This window comes from Mytilus edulis, chromosome 11, assembly GCF_963676685.1.
Source record: "Mytilus edulis chromosome 11, xbMytEdul2.2, whole genome shotgun sequence".
In the NCBI taxonomy this organism is placed as follows: Eukaryota; Metazoa; Mollusca; class Bivalvia; order Mytilida; family Mytilidae; genus Mytilus; species Mytilus edulis.
In genome coordinates, this window is record NC_092354.1 from 32,740,070 (window position 1) to 32,757,769 (window position 17,700).

The following is a 17,700-nucleotide window of genomic DNA, read 5'->3' on the forward strand; positions in this document are numbered from 1 at the left end:
GGGACATACCAGTCTCTAACCAATAATACTATTTTTGCTTATCCAACATGCCTGTGGTAGGGGACATACCAGTCTCTAACCAATAATACTATTTTTGCTCTTCCAACATGCCAATGGTAGGGGACATACCAGTCTCTAACCAATAACAACTTTTTTGCTCATCCAACATGCCAATGGTAGGGGACATACCAGTCTCTAACCAATAACAACTGTTTTGCTCATCCAACATGCCAATGGTAGGGGACATACCAGTCTCTAACCAATAACACCACTTTTGCTCATCCAACATGCCAATGGTAGGGGACATACCAGTCTCTAACCAATAACACCATTTTTGCTCATCCAACATGCCTGTGGTAGGGGACATACCAGTCTCTAACCAATAACAACTGTTTTGCTCATCCAACATGCCAATGGTAGGGGACATACCAGTCTCTAACCAATAACACCACTTTTGCTCATCCAACATGCCAATGGTAGGGGACATACCAGTCTCTAACCAATAACACCATTTTTGCTCATCCAACATGCCTGTGGTAGGGGACATACCAGTCTCTAACCAATAACAACTGTTTTGCTCATCCAACATGCCAATGGTAGGGGACATACCAGTCTCTAACCAATAACACCACTTTTGCTCATCCAACATGCCAATGGTAGGGGACATACCAGTCTCTAACCAATAACACCATTTTTGCTCATCCAACATGCCAATGGTAGGGGACATACCAGTCTCTAACCAATAACACCATTTTTGCTCATACTATATGCCAATGACAGGGGACATACCAGTCTCTTATCAATAACACAATTTTTGCTCATCCAACATGCCAATGGTAGGGGACATACCAGTCTCTAACCAATAACACCATTTTTGCTCATCCAACATGCCAATGGTAGGGGACATACCAGTCTCTAACCAATAACACCACTTTTGCTCATCCAACATGCCTGTGGTAGGGGACATACCAGTCTCTAACCAATAATACTATTTTTGCTTATCCAACATGCCTGTGGTAGGGGACATACCAGTCTCTAACCAATAATACTATTTTTGCTTATCCAACATGCCTGTGGTAGGGGACATACCAGTCTCTAACCAATAATACTATTTTTGCTCATCCAACATGCCAATGGTAGGGGACATACCAGTCTCTAACCAATAACAACTTTTTTGCTCATCCAACATGCCAATGGTAGGGGACATACCAGTCTCTAACCAATAACAACTGTTTTGCTCATCCAACATGCCAATGGTAGGGGACATACCAGTCTCTAACCAATAACACCATTTTTGCTCATCCAACATGCTTGTGGTAGGGGACATACCAGTCTCTAACCAATAACACCACTTTTGCTCATCCAACATGCCAATGGTAGGGGACATACCAGTCTCTAACCAATAACAACTTTTTTGCTCATCCAACATGCCAATGGTAGGGGACAAACCAGTCTCAAACCAATAACAACTTTTTTGCTCATCCAACATGCCAATGATAGGGGACATACTAGTCTCTAACCAATAACACCACTTTTGCTCATCCAACATGCCAATGGTAGGGGACAGACCAGTCTCTAACCAATAACAACTTTTTTGCTCATCCAACATGCCAATGGTAGGGGACATACCAGTCTCTAACCAATAACACCATTTTTGCTCATCCAACATGCCTGTGGTAGGGGACATACCAGTCTCTAACCAATAATACTATTTTTGCTCATCCAACATGCCAATGGTAGGGGACATACCAGTCTCAAATCAATAACACCACTTTTGCTCATCCAACATGCCAACGGTAGGGGACATACCAGTCTCTAACCAATAATACTATTTTTGCTTATCCAACATGCCTGTGGTAGGGGACATACCAGTCTCTAACCAATAATACTATTTTTGCTCATCCAACATGCCAATGGTAGGGGACATACCAGTCTCTAACCAATAACACCATTTTTGCTCATACTATATGCCAATGACAGGGGACATACCAGTCTCTTATCAATAACACAATTTTTGCTCATCCAACATGCCAATGGTAGGGGACATACCAGTCTCTAACCAATAACACCATTTTTGCTCATCCAACATGCCTGTGGCAGGGAACATACCAGTCTCTAACCAATAACAACTTTATTGCTCATCCAACATGCCAATGGTAGGGGACATACCAGTCTCTAACCAATAACACCACTTTTGCTCATCCAACATGCCTGTGGTAGGGGACATACCAGTCTCTAACCAACAATACTATTTTTGCTTATCCAACATGCCTGTGGTAGGGGACATACCAGTCTCTAACCAATAATACTATTTTTGCTCATCCAACATGCCAATGGTAGGGGACATACCAGTCTCTAACCAATAACAACTTTTTTGCTCATCCAACATGCCAATGGTAGGGGACATACCAGTCTCTAACCAATAACAACTGTTTTGCTCATCCAACATGCCAATGGTAGGGGACATACCAGTCTCTAACCAATAACACCACTTTTGCTCATCCAACATGCCAACGGTAGGGGACATACCAGTCTCTAACCAATAACACCATTTTTGCTCATCCAACATGCCTGTGGTAGGGGACATACCAGTCTCTAACCAATAACAACTGTTTTGCTCATCCAACATGCCAATGGTAGGGGACATACCAGTCTCTAACCAATAACACCACTTTTGCTCATCCAACATGCCAATGGTAGGGGACATACCAGTCTCTAACCAATAACACCATTTTTGCTCATCCAACATGCCAATGGTAGGGGACATACCAGTCTCTAACCAATAACAACTTTTTTGCTCATCCAACATGCCAATGGTAGGGGACATACCAGTCTCTAACCAATAACAACTTTATTGCTCATCCAACATGCCAATGGTAGGGGACATACAAGTCTCTAACCAATAACACCAATTTTGCTCATCCAACATGCCTGTGTTAGGGGACATACAAGTCTCTAACCAATAACACCACTTTTGCTCATCCAACATGCCAATGGTAGGGGACATACCAGTCTCTAACCAATAACACCACTTTTGCTCATCCAACATGCTTGTGGTAGGGGACATACCAGTCTCTAACCAATAACACCACTTTTGCTCATCCAACATGCCAATGGTAGGGGACATACCAGTCTCTAACCAATAACAACTTTTTTGCTCATCCAACATGCCAATGGTAGGGGACAAACCAGTCTCAAACCAATAACAACTTTTTTGCTCATCCAACATGCCAATGATAGGGGACATACTAGTCTCTAACCAATAACACCAATTTTGCTCATCCAACATGCCAATGGTAGGGGACATACCAGTCTCTAACCAATAACAACTTTTTTGCTCATCCAACATGCCAATGGTAGGGGACATACCAGTCTCTAACCAATAACACCATTTTTGCTCATCCAACGTGCCTGTGGTAGGGGACATACCAGTCTCTAACCAATAATACTATTTTTGCTCATCCAACATGCCAATGGTAGGGGACATACCAGTCTCTAATCAATAACACCACTTTTGCTCATCCAACATGCCTGTGGTAGGGGACATACCAGTCTCTAACCAATAATACTATTTTTGCTTATCCAACATGCCTGTGGTAGGGGACATACCAGTCTCTAACCAATAATACTATTTTTGCTCATCCAACATGCCAATGGTAGGGGACATACCAGTCTCTAACCAATAACACCACTTTTGCTCATCCAACATGCCAATGGTAGGGGACATACCAGTCTCTAACCAATAACACCACTTTTGCTCATCCAACATGCTTGTGGTAGGGGACATACCAGTCTCTAACCAATAACACCACTTTTGCTCATCCAACATGCCAATGGTAGGGGACATACCAGTCTCTAACCAATAACAACTTTTTTGCTCATCCAACATGCCAATGGTAGGGGACAAACCAGTCTCAAACCAATAACAACTTTTTTGCTCATCCAACATGCCAATGATAGGGGACATACTAGTCTCTAACCAATAACACCACTTTTGCTCATCCAACATGCCAATGGTAGGGGACATACCAGTCTCTAACCAATAACAACTTTTTTGCTCATCCAACATGCCAATGGTAGGGGACATACCAGTCTCTAACCAATAACACCATTTTTGCTCATCCAACATGCCAATGGTAGGGGACATACCAGTCTCTAACCAATAACAACTTTTTTGCTCATCCAACATGCCAATGGTAGGGGACATACCAGTCTCTAACCAATAACAACTTTATTGCTCATCCAACATGCCAATGGTAGGGGACATACCAGTCTCTAACCAATAACACCACTTTTGCTCATCCAACATGCCAATGGTAGGGGACATACCAGTCTCTAACCAATAACAACTTTTTTGCTCATCCAACATGCCAATGGTAGGGGACATACCAGTCTCTAACCAATAACAACTTTATTGCTCATCCAACATGCCAATGGTAGGGGACATACCAGTCTCTAACCAATAACACCAATTTTGCTCATCCAACATGCCAATGGTAGGGGACATACCAGTCTCTAACCAATAACACCACTTTTGCTCATCCAACATGCCTGTAGTAGGGGACATACCAGTCTCTAACCAATAACAACTTTTTTGCTCATCCAACATGCCAATGGTAGGGGACATACCAGTCTCTCACCGATAACACCATTTTTGCTCATCCAAAATGCCTGTGGTAGGGGACATACTAGTCTCTAACCGATAACACCAGTTTTACTCATCCAACATACCAATGGTAGAGGACATACCAGTCTCTAACCAATAACAACTTTTTTGCTCACCCAACATGCCAACGGTAGGGGACATACCAGTCTCTAACCAATAACACAATGTTTGCTTATCCAACATGCCAATGGTAGGGAACATACCAGTCTCTAACCAATAATACTATTTTTGCTTATTGAACATGCCTGTGGTAGGGGACATACCATTACCATTCTCTAACCTATAACAACATTTTTGCTCAGCCTCATCCAACATGCCTGTGGTAGGTGACATACTAGTCTCTAACCAATAACAATTTTTACTCATCCAACAGGCCAATGGTAGGGGACATACTAACCAATAACCAATATACTTGCTTATCTAACATGCCAATGGTAAGGAACATTCCAGTCTCATTTTTTTTGTCATAATATATATAGATATTAGATGTGGTATGAGTGCTAATGACACAACCATTCATCCAAGTCATAATTTGTAAAGGTTAACCATTTTAGGTAAAAGTATGTTGCCTTCAAAATGTGGCCTTGGCTTACACAAATGTTCTGAATCTTCTCAACTAAGATGAATCACCTCAGCTTAGTATCTTGAGATGGCTAATGATTACACAGTTAAATAATGCTTAAGTAAACATGTATATTGTAACTTTTATTTAATTTCAGTATTAGTTATGATTTATTATAATTTGTTACAGGTTTTATAATATGAGTGCACTTGGTCATATTGTTTTTGGTTGTACTTCAAGGGGGTCCCGTTTATATGATTATATAGAGCGTAACATGTGCTTTGGGACACATTTTAATACTCATGTACTTGTGAGACCAGGGGGGACAATAGGTCAAATTTATGAAGGTATTAAAGATGAAATTGTATCTATTGATCATAAAAATATTAGGGTTGTATTAGCAGCAGGACTGTGTAACCTTACAGAAAAGGTCAGCCATGAAAATGGCACAGAGTTGAGGTATATAAGAGACAACAGCAATGTTGTTGATATTGTCTCTGAGTTGAAAAATATTCAATCAGATTTAACTGCAAATAACATACCTGTTCAATTTGTGTCAATTGTCCCAGCCTGCATAAACAAATACAGGGATTTCAACTTAAACAGATATCAATTCAAAAAACAGCAGTATAGGCTAAGGCAAAGCATTTTTTCAGATGTTGAAATTGACAAAATGCAAAAAGAGCTGGAATTGGATGTTAGTTACATCAACCAGGAAATCATGGATATAAATAAAGATGGGGGGGTTTCAAACATCAGATGGGACAAAACAATGCTTAACATGAAAATCAGAAGAAACAAGAAATATTACCGTTATAACTACCAAAATCTGTATGATGGAGTACATCCTACAGAGGAGTTATATGAAGAGTGGTACACAAATATGTGTACTTCCATACAGTATGAAATTTTAAAACAATAATTTTTTAGGAATTAAAGGTAGCTTGGTGTTTAAATTTTCACAAATATATTTTCATTATACTCCTTGATCAGCATTTCTAGGTAAATGTTCTTTTAAATCTTTTTTAAAAATTTGGAATCACTGATCTTGTTTTTCTTAAAATACATATATTGAAATTAATAAAAATCATTTCATTTATGTATGGATAAGATAAAGAAGTGGAATTATAATTTTGTCCTTAATGAATAAAAAATAGAATTGGTTACCAAATTAAAATAGGGCCTCAACTGCCTAAAATCCAATGCAACACAAATTGTCCTATCAAATTCTATATAATTATCTGCCCTTAATAAAGGATTGTTTTTGAAATTTTGAAATATAATTAAATTATTGTATTATCTAAAGAATTTTAGTTGAAGAGATTTTTGTGGTATATCATGTATATTAAAAGATAAATGGTAGAAAAAAAAAGGGTATTTTTGAAACATGCCCACACATTCCAGAGGAGTGCTTAGAAAGACACCAGATCTAACTTATATTTTTGTATGCTTATTGTTGTAAATAACTATAATAGCTCAATGAAGTAGATGATATGATTTAGAAAAAAAATGCATTGGTGAATTAGAAAAATTGAACTGTAAGCTGACTGTCCTTAAAACTAAATAGTAACTTCTATATTGTATACAAATACATAAATTAGACATATAATATTTTCCCCAAATCTAAAACATTTCACGAACTTTAATTTCCAATTGCATGGGCCCTGGACCCCTTCCCCTAATTATATAAACACTAGGAAAATAACGGATGCAATTTCTAAATATATACAAATCACATGTATTACTTTATTTTTTTATTATCATCTCCCAATCGCCATGCAGGGGATATACCAATCACTTGCTGGTACTTTTATTGTAATATATACAAATCACATGTATGCATGATGAAAACTGCTTATTCCCAATATGAACCTTTAAGTGTAACGCATTATATTTTCATAAGGCTTATATAAACCGGCTTATTTTATAAAATATCAAAGATTTACGTTATTATTTATATTTGACTGCTTGAAATTATCTTATTTTGTATAAGGTCATGCTGTATGGATTGAGAAAGAGGACGAAATACATATCTACATGTATTGCTTAAAGTTTTACTTTATTTTTTTATTATCATCTCCCAATCGCCATGCAGGGGATATACCAATCTCTAGCTGGTACTTTTATTGTATAATTTATACAGTTATTGGTCGTGTACCTTTATTGTACAATTAATACATTTATTGGCTGTTCTCTTCAAATATACCTATTGTAACCCTGCAGGTGACATACTAGTTTCTAGCGGGTTGCAAAATCTTACTATAAAACAAATCTGTAACATTGAGTGAACATACAATGTACCATGAACTTTATTTAGTGAACAAAGTACACATCTATTTTATATGTCATATCTATTAATGTTTATTTACAAGTATACAAAGAAAATTGCCCCTTAAATTACTTTTTTCTCGCATAAATTTTATACATACAGCGTAAACTTATTTATGACTTGCATTAATCAGTAATGGAAAGCTGTTATTTTTATAAATTAATTAATTAGTACTGTTCATATGACTTGTTCCATCAAGAGTAAAGACATTAAATTCAAAACAATTGTTGACTTCAATGATACATTTTTACATTATAGTAAGATTACTCTGTACCATTGGAAGATTAAAAAGAAGTTGCCTTATCATTATAAAAATAAAAAGATGTGGTATGATTGCCAATTAAACAACTGTCCAATGTTAACAATCAAACTTGACATACCAGCCCAATTTTACCAAAGCATTACATGTACATGTATTTATATATAGTAAAGTTAAATTTATATAATTTCTTATATTTGTTTTTACTTTTATGCAATAATCATTAATCATAATGCTCATTTATTATGCTTCCTATATGTCTGCATGCAGATTGATTTCCAGACATATATATTCTCTATAGGTATATAAATATACAACAATGTAGTGCACCTCTTAAAAGTTTTATAAACTATTAAATATTTCAAGTAAATCCCCTTGTTAAATAATGCCCAAGGGTTTCCAAAAGGACAGTACAACCAGTGACAATATCATGAACCATGTCAGATCAACTTTATGTACATGTATAACGAAGAAATTACAGTCCACTCTGAGTAAGACACAATTTGTTGACCGTTGATTGTTGTATTGAGAAATGTATGCTTGTTCTTAAATCTTTGCATTTATACATGTTGTTCTTCTTTGAAGTTTTTTTTTCTGCATGTGCATTTACAACAGTAAATTAATCTTATCCTCAAGAAGGTAACAGAAAGTTAAATACTTTGAAGGTGAAACCATTATACATGTAACATAAGTTTTTTATATTTTCCAAACTGAATTTATTTTGCCAAATTGAACAGTTAAAATTGTTTGTTATATATATATATATAACTGTTAATCATGATTATTCGATGTATTTAGTAACCTTTGAATATTATCAATAAAATCAGTAGGGTATTATTAATTTTCAGTTAAATAAATGTGTCATAGGTATTCTTTTATTAAAGTCACTGGCCTGTTTGATTGTATTTACAATAAGGAGACATTCCTTTTTAAACATATTTCAATTTGAGTATAAACATGATAAAAGGAAATAACTTTTCTATTTTATGTATATCAACAGGGAACTACATATGATTATACCTGATTTATATACATGGTTACAGCTTGGATCAATTACAAATGTAAGTTACATTTTTGTATGTATATACATAAAAGTAAAAATTAAAATCTATGCACACACATGCAGAAAATATCTCAAGATTGTTTGCAATATCAAGGAATATAATTCTGCATGGATGATTAAACATTTTTGGGGGGAAAATATGAATGCCTACTGAAATCCAATCTATTAGAAAAATGACTACAATATAAAAGTCACTACATTGAGGTTCAATTCCCTGAATTTGAAGTCATCCTATGTTAAGTACTATGCTTTGGTCTGTTTTAGATGTTAATATTTTAAAAAAGCAATGCCAATTTAGATAAGTTAATATGTGTTATAGTTAACCATGCAATTTCTAATTTACTATTTTTTTAAATTGTAGAATAAAACTAATCTGCAATGGCATGATGATGATGATGATGATGATGATGGTAACATCAATTATATGTATATTTCAACTGGTGAGTACTTTTTGTTATAAAAATGAGAATGGAAATGGGGAATATGTCAAAGAGGCACAAACTGCACCAAAGATCAGATACCATCTAATGACCACAAATGGGTCTTCAATGCAGATAGGAAAATGATTACATGTTGACAGTTTTGTTTGGGGCAACTAAAAATTTAACATAATATTGATTCTATACTGACAATTGATTCAATTTATAATTTATCATGCTGTTGAAGTAAAAAAATTGTAAACAACTAATTAATTGCACCAACTTTTACCAGCATTAAGCAAAACAATTAGTAGCCATTTCCATGATCAAATATCATTACCATAATTACACAATGACTTTGATTTTTTTTAATGCAATTACAATTTATATTTAATCAGTTAAAAATATTCTATTTTAAAGGTCCTGTAGTATAGAATGATAGCTATAGAAGAGCATACGAGAAGTTTCAGTGTATTATTGTTTGTGCTGTATTTAGACCCTTCTACAATGAAATTTGTTTTACATGCACACGTATAAAAATTGTGATCTTTATCCAACGCATTTATAGGTTTGAACGTAGTTTTAAATGTATACTTATTAATTTTAAATATATATACATATATATATAACATACAATATGTATACTTATGTCAGTAGCCTATTCTAAATTAACCTATATGTATTGATATATTTATAACTGCACATTTCATTGTTCGAAATATGCCTATTAATATTTTATGTAGTATTGTTTAATTGCTGCATCATTACTATTTGTATACTAGTTGTATGGGCCATTATCAATTATTCTAAATGAGTTTGTGCCAATAAAATATTTGTATTGTAAAATTAATGGTAAGAGTAAATAAACTATTTGTATTGTATTATATAGTATTCAGAGATGATGACTCATTTAACACCATTACCCCTCACCGTTTTAAGTGGCATCACTGTTGTTGAGAAAGAACTATAATTAAATGAATTACCTGCACCAGTAACTGAAATTGTTTCTCATTTAAAAGAGGTCATTACAGCTGATGCAACATTCACTTACAAATATGATATTCATGATATTCCCTTTAATAATGAAAATTTAAAATTTAATGAATATGGTGACAGTGCCATTTTTAAAGATAAATTTAATAATGTGTATAATTTTGATTTTATTGAAAATGGAATGGACTACTTTTTACATTCCATTAATGTTAGTTCTGATGTTATACTGAACGAAGATACTATAAAAAGTACTCTCCAACATTTAGGATTCGATACTGATTTATTACATCATCCATCCCTCGGAATTGTCCTTTACTGCAATTTAAGAGATCAAGGAATACTCATTGATATTCATCCAAATGTAAACATGGAAGATACTTTGAAAACTTTTAAAAATGTTAAAAACAGTCTGATGTGCAGAACATTTAAAGAAATGTTACATTTAAGTTATGGAGATTCAAATTGTGTGTCCTTTTCTATTGGAGAAGTTGATTTTATTTTCTTTTGCTATATTGAGAAGATTAGACAAAAATTATGGGTTGATTAACCTAAATATATATATATGGTATTATCATATACTATTTGCAGTTTAGAGCACATGTATTTAACCCTTTCCTCCATGAAAGTTTTTTTTTTACATACTGTACTTGATTTGCATATGATTTTTTCAATAATTTTTTTGTTCAGGTTTAAAATATTAATGCATTGCAAAAACAAATATCTCATCAATAAAATTTAGTTAGATATTCTAATGTATATCCTTTTTATATAAGATACAATTTTTTTGAAGGCAAGAATTTTTAACCGAGGCACTTCACAGGCGTCAAAATGGAATAAAGGGGGTTGCGTCAAAAGGCATCATTATGGAGGAAAGGGTTAAATGTTTTGAGGATAACTATCCATTTTGATATAAAAACATATGCATCATTTATTTTTTAATTTGAGGTTTCATATGACTTTAAATGTGTATTACTTCCAAGAGGTTGTAGATGTGTAGTATTTCAAATAAGTTGTAGATTGTGTAGTATTTTAAATATATGTATATATATATATATAATTTATTCAGAACTCTGGTGTTTTTACCTAGAACATTCTCATCAGTAATTAACAAAAATCACTTCTGTTCTGTGTTTTTGATGTAAAACATGTAAAATTTTGATAAATTGTTGGTTTAAGGATCTCAAACGTTTACAAGTTCTCAAACAATTGGATGGGGGTGACTCCTCCTATATTTCATTTGTTCCAGACAAGAATATTTATGGTTAAGGGGTGAGGATCTCAACGGCTAACAGGTTTTTAACAGGAGAAATGGGGTAACCACCAGGGACTTCTTCTACCTTTCCATTTGGTTACCAACGTTTGTGTTTATATATTTTATTATAAACTTAGCAGTAAATACAGATAAATTGTATGTGTAATACAATAATTTGCAAGGATATCAATTTATTGTTTCTATCAATTATCAAAATTTATAATATCAGCATTTGTGTATATTTATATATGGTAATAAATACAATATGCCTTAGAACTTGTATTTTACAAATTAACTATAGATTATAATGAGGGCATTGCCTGGCATCTTTTCGTCTGTGGAAAATCTAATGTGCAGTTTATTCCTGAATAGACTACAATACCAATGGACCCTAAGATTGTCAACAGACCCTTTCATAATTACTCGGCCTGTAGAGGTTGTTTGTTGCAATATCATCATTTATCACACTTGTTTTAGATATTAAATTGGACTGGCTGGAAACATAGATAAGCCTTTCTAAATGACCTATCTGAAAAGTTTCCAACTTAACAAAAGCTTTTAATCGGGTGTACATATAAACTACCAGCTAAACTGGTTTGCCGACTACGTCCCCATTCACAGGTTTTGCCTGCCTCATATTAGAGAATGTCATATGGCTTTTTCAATATCACAACTGTATCTACCCGATACCCCAATATAATCCCAAGACCTCTGCTCGAGGGATTATATTTGTTGAGGGTTGATACGGTGTCTGATATTGAAAAAGCCATATTATATAAACTTTAATGGCGGCCATTATTTGACGTCGGATTTGGCATTCCACGTTGAAAAAATGCATTTATGACATTCTTGAATGCTTAAACTTTGTGCCACACAACATAACAGATAAAGCTTTATTCCAGATATTGCAGGTAATTATTTTCAAACAAGTCGTATCCCAAGAAATGATTTAAACGGCAAAAATAAAGTGTAAAAATAATTAAAAATAATATGAAACATGCATGCATGAATATTGAAATCCCAGTTTTCATCATTTCCTTTTCATGTAATGAATCCACTATTTACACCAATCACTGGTGAATTGCATTCGGATTTCGGTCTGGGGTATCCGCCCTTGTCTCTGGAAATATTATACCCACTGTCAACATCCGTTTTCAAACTGGTCAGACAAAATTAAAAAAGTGGTCTTCACGATCTCCCTGGAAATAATTCACGCTATCACTTTGTCCGCATATAATAGAACATTGTAAACACGAAACTCCAAATACGACCAAAACGAATCAAATTCGAAAGCATGGATGATCATGTTTTATGCCGACTGTAAGTTCTCTAAGAAGGGGGTACTGCATGAATTTTGCTGCACGTCAAAGACGTCCATGTACTAAATCATTAGAATGTATTAGAATGTAAGACATATTCACTTTAACTGTTGGCTACTTTATATCTGGTCTAATATAAATAAATTCCCATTTCATCTGGGAACAATATATCTGTCCCTGTCACTGATTTCATATATATATAATACATGTACACCCAAGTTTAATATTTTATCTATAAAAATTAAATCTTATATGAACACAAATTGATACAATACAAAGGGAAAGCGATTATAGGCACTTGTTTCTGACAATGAGGGTTCACTATCCATACTCTTCTTTCCCATATAAAATATAAACCAGATACATGTAGCATCCCCATTGTAATTAACCAATCACCCATTTGAGAGCTTACACATACATTTACATGCCCAGAAACTAACAAATTTCAGTGGCGAAACCAGAACTTTTCATAAAGTGGGTGGGGTGGGGTTCCAGGTATGCTTCAGTGATTCCCAATATAATCAACCACATTTTTTCTAACAAGGTCTCAATAGTCATGTCAGAGAGTAGTGGTTCCAGGATTTAAATTGAGAAAAACTGGGTTGTGAGTGCCCCCAAAATGTATATAATGTTAGCTTGCATTGTACATGTTATGATATGTATGTACACTATAATATAATTGAATATAAAAATGTTAACGAAAGGATTGTTAACACATAAATCTGCTCCATGTTATGATGTTAAACAGTGTTATACCTAAATAATAATTTTTCAAGACTTGGAAATATTTTATTTGCCCATTGTTGCCTATTACTTTTATGTATTGAGAAAAATGCTGGAGGCATAATTATTTATAATACTTAGTAAAAACATGTATTTTCTTGGTAATTTATATGGCAAATTTGTATTCATGTGTTGATAATAACAATGCAAAGTTTGATTTTGCTTTTCATAATTTAGTATATAATTAATTTAGTAATTGTATGTACATTTCCTTTATATTTACAGGATGTAGAGAGATGTTCATTATGAATCAAAAATTCAAAACATAGGACTTTTATATATCAACAAAAAACACTTGTACATGTGTATGTGTGATATACACACAACAAGAAATCAGTAATCAACGATCAAATGGAATGTCAACGACCAGTAATGTTGAAAGCAAAATGATTTTAATGGAAAACAATAGGACTAGAATATATTAACTTAAAGGGTAAGTAATCCAAAAGTGTCTGTTTAGGGTAAAAACAGTCGGTTATTTACAGTGTGCTATGATTTCAATCCCACAAACATGAGACAAAAACATAATAAACATGGTATGCAGACTGTTTTCATAAGGAAATAGACTGAAAATATCTACATTTAACAGTCAGACATAATTATATACTAAATTATTCAAGGCAAAATTTATTTTGGTATCATTTTAGTCTCTTGTGGACAGTTGTCTCATTGGCAATCATACCACATCTTCTTTTTTATATTTAAAAGTTGCCAATGGAATAAATGGAGGATGGAAATTAAAATTTATGAGATATAGGTCAAGGAATCGTACACAGACTTTATGGTATTCTTTTAATAGTTTAAAAATGTTATTCTGTTATCTATACTGTATAAATGTAAAGATAGTTACATTTGGATTCAAAACCAAATTTCAAGAATGAAGGGTACCGTAATTTAAATTTAATTTATGATAAAAAAAAACAATATGAGGGAATTAAATCTTACATGATGTGCATCATATCCATGCAAATGAAGCGTTTTAATAAATCTGACCTTTTTTTTTAGATAAGAGAATGACTTGAGCAGACTGTATTGGGGTCATAGATGGCAATAACAATGAAATACAATATTTTATAATTATCAGTCTTCATTACTTTTTGATCGAATCAACAAACTTAGTTTGATAACAAAATATTTCATTTTCAGTAGACAACACATCCTGTCAGAGGAATAATTTTACTGAATTTTGATACCTTGAATCAGCAATTTATATGAAATTTGTTATGAGAGATATATTCATGATGTACAGAATGGTAATCCAGGTGATTCAAGTGATTGAAAGCAGACATTTTTGTTGAACTAATGCAGGATTTAATAAATGAAAGTTTAACAGACTATGAGCTCAAAAGTGTAGTGAACAAGAGGATTTTTAAATATGTGAGACTCATCAACATTAAAATGTGCAAAAGTGAAATTTCACCATATTTATTAAAAAAAATCAGATTATTAAAGCAATTTCACTGTTATATAATTAATAAGATTCCACGTTTATTTTATACTTCTGACAACCGAATATATCTTCCCTCTGGCCTCAAGTGTTTCCCTTTTATTTTTCATCAGTGTAATTTAAAGAAAGCGTGTTTTTAGTTTTGGGCAAATTCAAGTTTTGCCATTCCTGAATTATTCCACTTTTTTCCTGGTAAATCAGAAATGTACCCACATGTTGTATTTTGCTTTGGTACTTTTTCAAGAAATTGTGTCGCAAGGCTGAATTTTATCAAATAAGCTCATTTTTGGATATTTATCACATATCACATACTTGAATAATCTTTAAAATTGAGAATGTAGATGGGCAATGTGTCAAAGAGATAACAACCCAACCAAAGAGCAGAAAACATGAGCAGAACCAAAAGAATGCTTATATTGATTAACTTCACTTTTGCCTTGTTGAGATTGAGTGAAAGAATTTTTGTTTTGTTTATTCCTATCAATTTGGGGGTGGGGACCAGTATTCAACACTATCACCAGTAAAAAGCAGACAACCATACAAAATAGGCCCCCGTCACTAAAAGGAGAAAAGAGATGCACAACATAAAAAAATATTACATAAGGCTAGCTACATTGTATCATTTGAAAAGTTTCATTTATTTTTTTTACATGTGGAATTGTTTTTTGTAAGTACATGTAGTTATTTATTCAAGGTAATAAATACAGTTCCATTTCAGTTTGCCTTGCTTGATAACAGTTATAATATGAAAATTAGAAGTTGGGGTATGATCAATGCCAATGAGACAACTCTACACCAAATATCAAATGTCTAAAAAGGTTAACAAATAAAGAACTCTGACAGCCTTCAACAATAAGTAGAACAAAAGGCGGTTAGTGAGCTACATGTATAAAATACCATGTTACATGACACAAGACAGACTGAAAAGGAATATTCTACATCTGTATGCAAAAGTGAAAATATGTTTAGAAATAAATGCATGTGTAGCAATGGATGCAAATTAATGGTCAATCCAGAAAAAAATCCTATTATCTCCAACGTTTTGGCGTATCCGGTTTATGACAAAATTGTCAACAAACTTTTATATACTTCATTCAAATAATTTACATTAAAGAGGACAACAAAATTAAAAAAAGAACAGGGCGAACGGATATAAGGGCAAAGCATCCAGGTCGAACAAGTACTATTGTGAACAGACCAGGATTTCTTTTGAATTCCCACCACCTACTTAGAATAGAAATTGGTCATTCCTCCTATGCTTAGATATATTGATAGTCATTATGTCAATGCCCTAAGAAACTGCAAAATGAATTTTTAATAAGTTTTTAAAGTCATGATGAGTTTGAACCTCCACTGCAACCAGAGATTGAGAACCATGAGCCCTAAAAATGACACATGCCTTTGACAAAATTAAAAGAGCATGCCTCTGCCAACGCCCCCTCCCCCTTTTAAAAATAAGAAACCAAACAAAACACATAACGATAATTATATTAACGAAAGGAATATCAATAGCTTTTCTATGACCTAATCAGATTAGATGTTCATTAAAAACTCAGCGGCAGGTAACAATAATATTCACGGAATGAATCTTGTTTTTTATAAGTTACTTTGTAAACTTTTAGTTAAAGTAAGATCATGATTTCAACAAATCAGTCGGGGTCCCATGGTGTGTAGGCCTAACACTCTAGGGTACCAAGTATGGTATAACGTTGGTATGGATTCAACATATTGCATGATTTCCTTGGCATTAAGATTAACAAAATTGCTATAAAGAAGAAAAGAATCCAACTTTTAATGACATTTTACGTTGGCATTTTCGGCGCCGGAAATTGACAACGTTTATCTATATACTGACACAACTTCGGTTGAGATCGATTCCGGCAATTCTGCCTAAAAAATCACAAGCAGGTAAAATGTATTGATGTCTTCACATTTATTTGATATGTTTCAACTATTTTTAATGGATAATTTTTTTCGAGAGATGAATTACTATCGTGTACTTCTGAAACAAGGTAAAGGGAGGACCATAGTGGGGACATACAAAATAAAGATGACCGTTCTCCATTTCTACTCGATAAAAGTGCCTAATGTTTTCATAACAAATACATTTTGTACTAAAGATAAGCATATGAAAATTCTTGCCCTGGCTTGGAAACCTATGTTCTTTACGAATTTCGATGCCAAATAGCCGCGAGAATAGGTTGTAAATTTTTTTGCCAAAATCGAAGGATAGGTATTTTTTTGTTCCCATTTTTTGATTTATCCATTTAATCCTACAGTGCAGAAAATCAAAATCCGAAATTCTATGTTCAGATGTAAACAAATAAGATTTCCTTATATTTCAATGATCAAAAATGAAAATAATATGTAAACTTAGATATTTTCCTCATGTAGATATGCTTAAAATCGACAGTATTTATCGTCCGCACTTTGCCGCAAACGAATTAAAAAAAATTCAAAAGCGCGCCATTTTTCAGTTGACATCGGCCGACGCAAAATAGTCCAATTTTCGGCGTAGGACTATTGACCGCCGCCGAATCACATTTTGGCCGAAAAGGCACATCCGGTTGTCCTACTGTATTATATATATATATCTCACGTAGATGTT

General features: G+C 33.6%; 1 long non-coding RNA gene across 1 annotated transcript; it reads left to right on the top strand.

Moving 5' to 3' along the window:
- Positions 1–8,810: 8,810 nt before the first annotated feature.
- Positions 8,811–9,879, top strand: LOC139494809 (uncharacterized). The gene is made up of 3 exons (XR_011657164.1): positions 8,811–8,877; positions 9,241–9,319; positions 9,719–9,879. It is a non-coding gene; the product is annotated as an uncharacterized lncRNA (long non-coding RNA).
- The last annotated feature ends 7,821 nt before the right edge of the window (positions 9,880–17,700 follow it).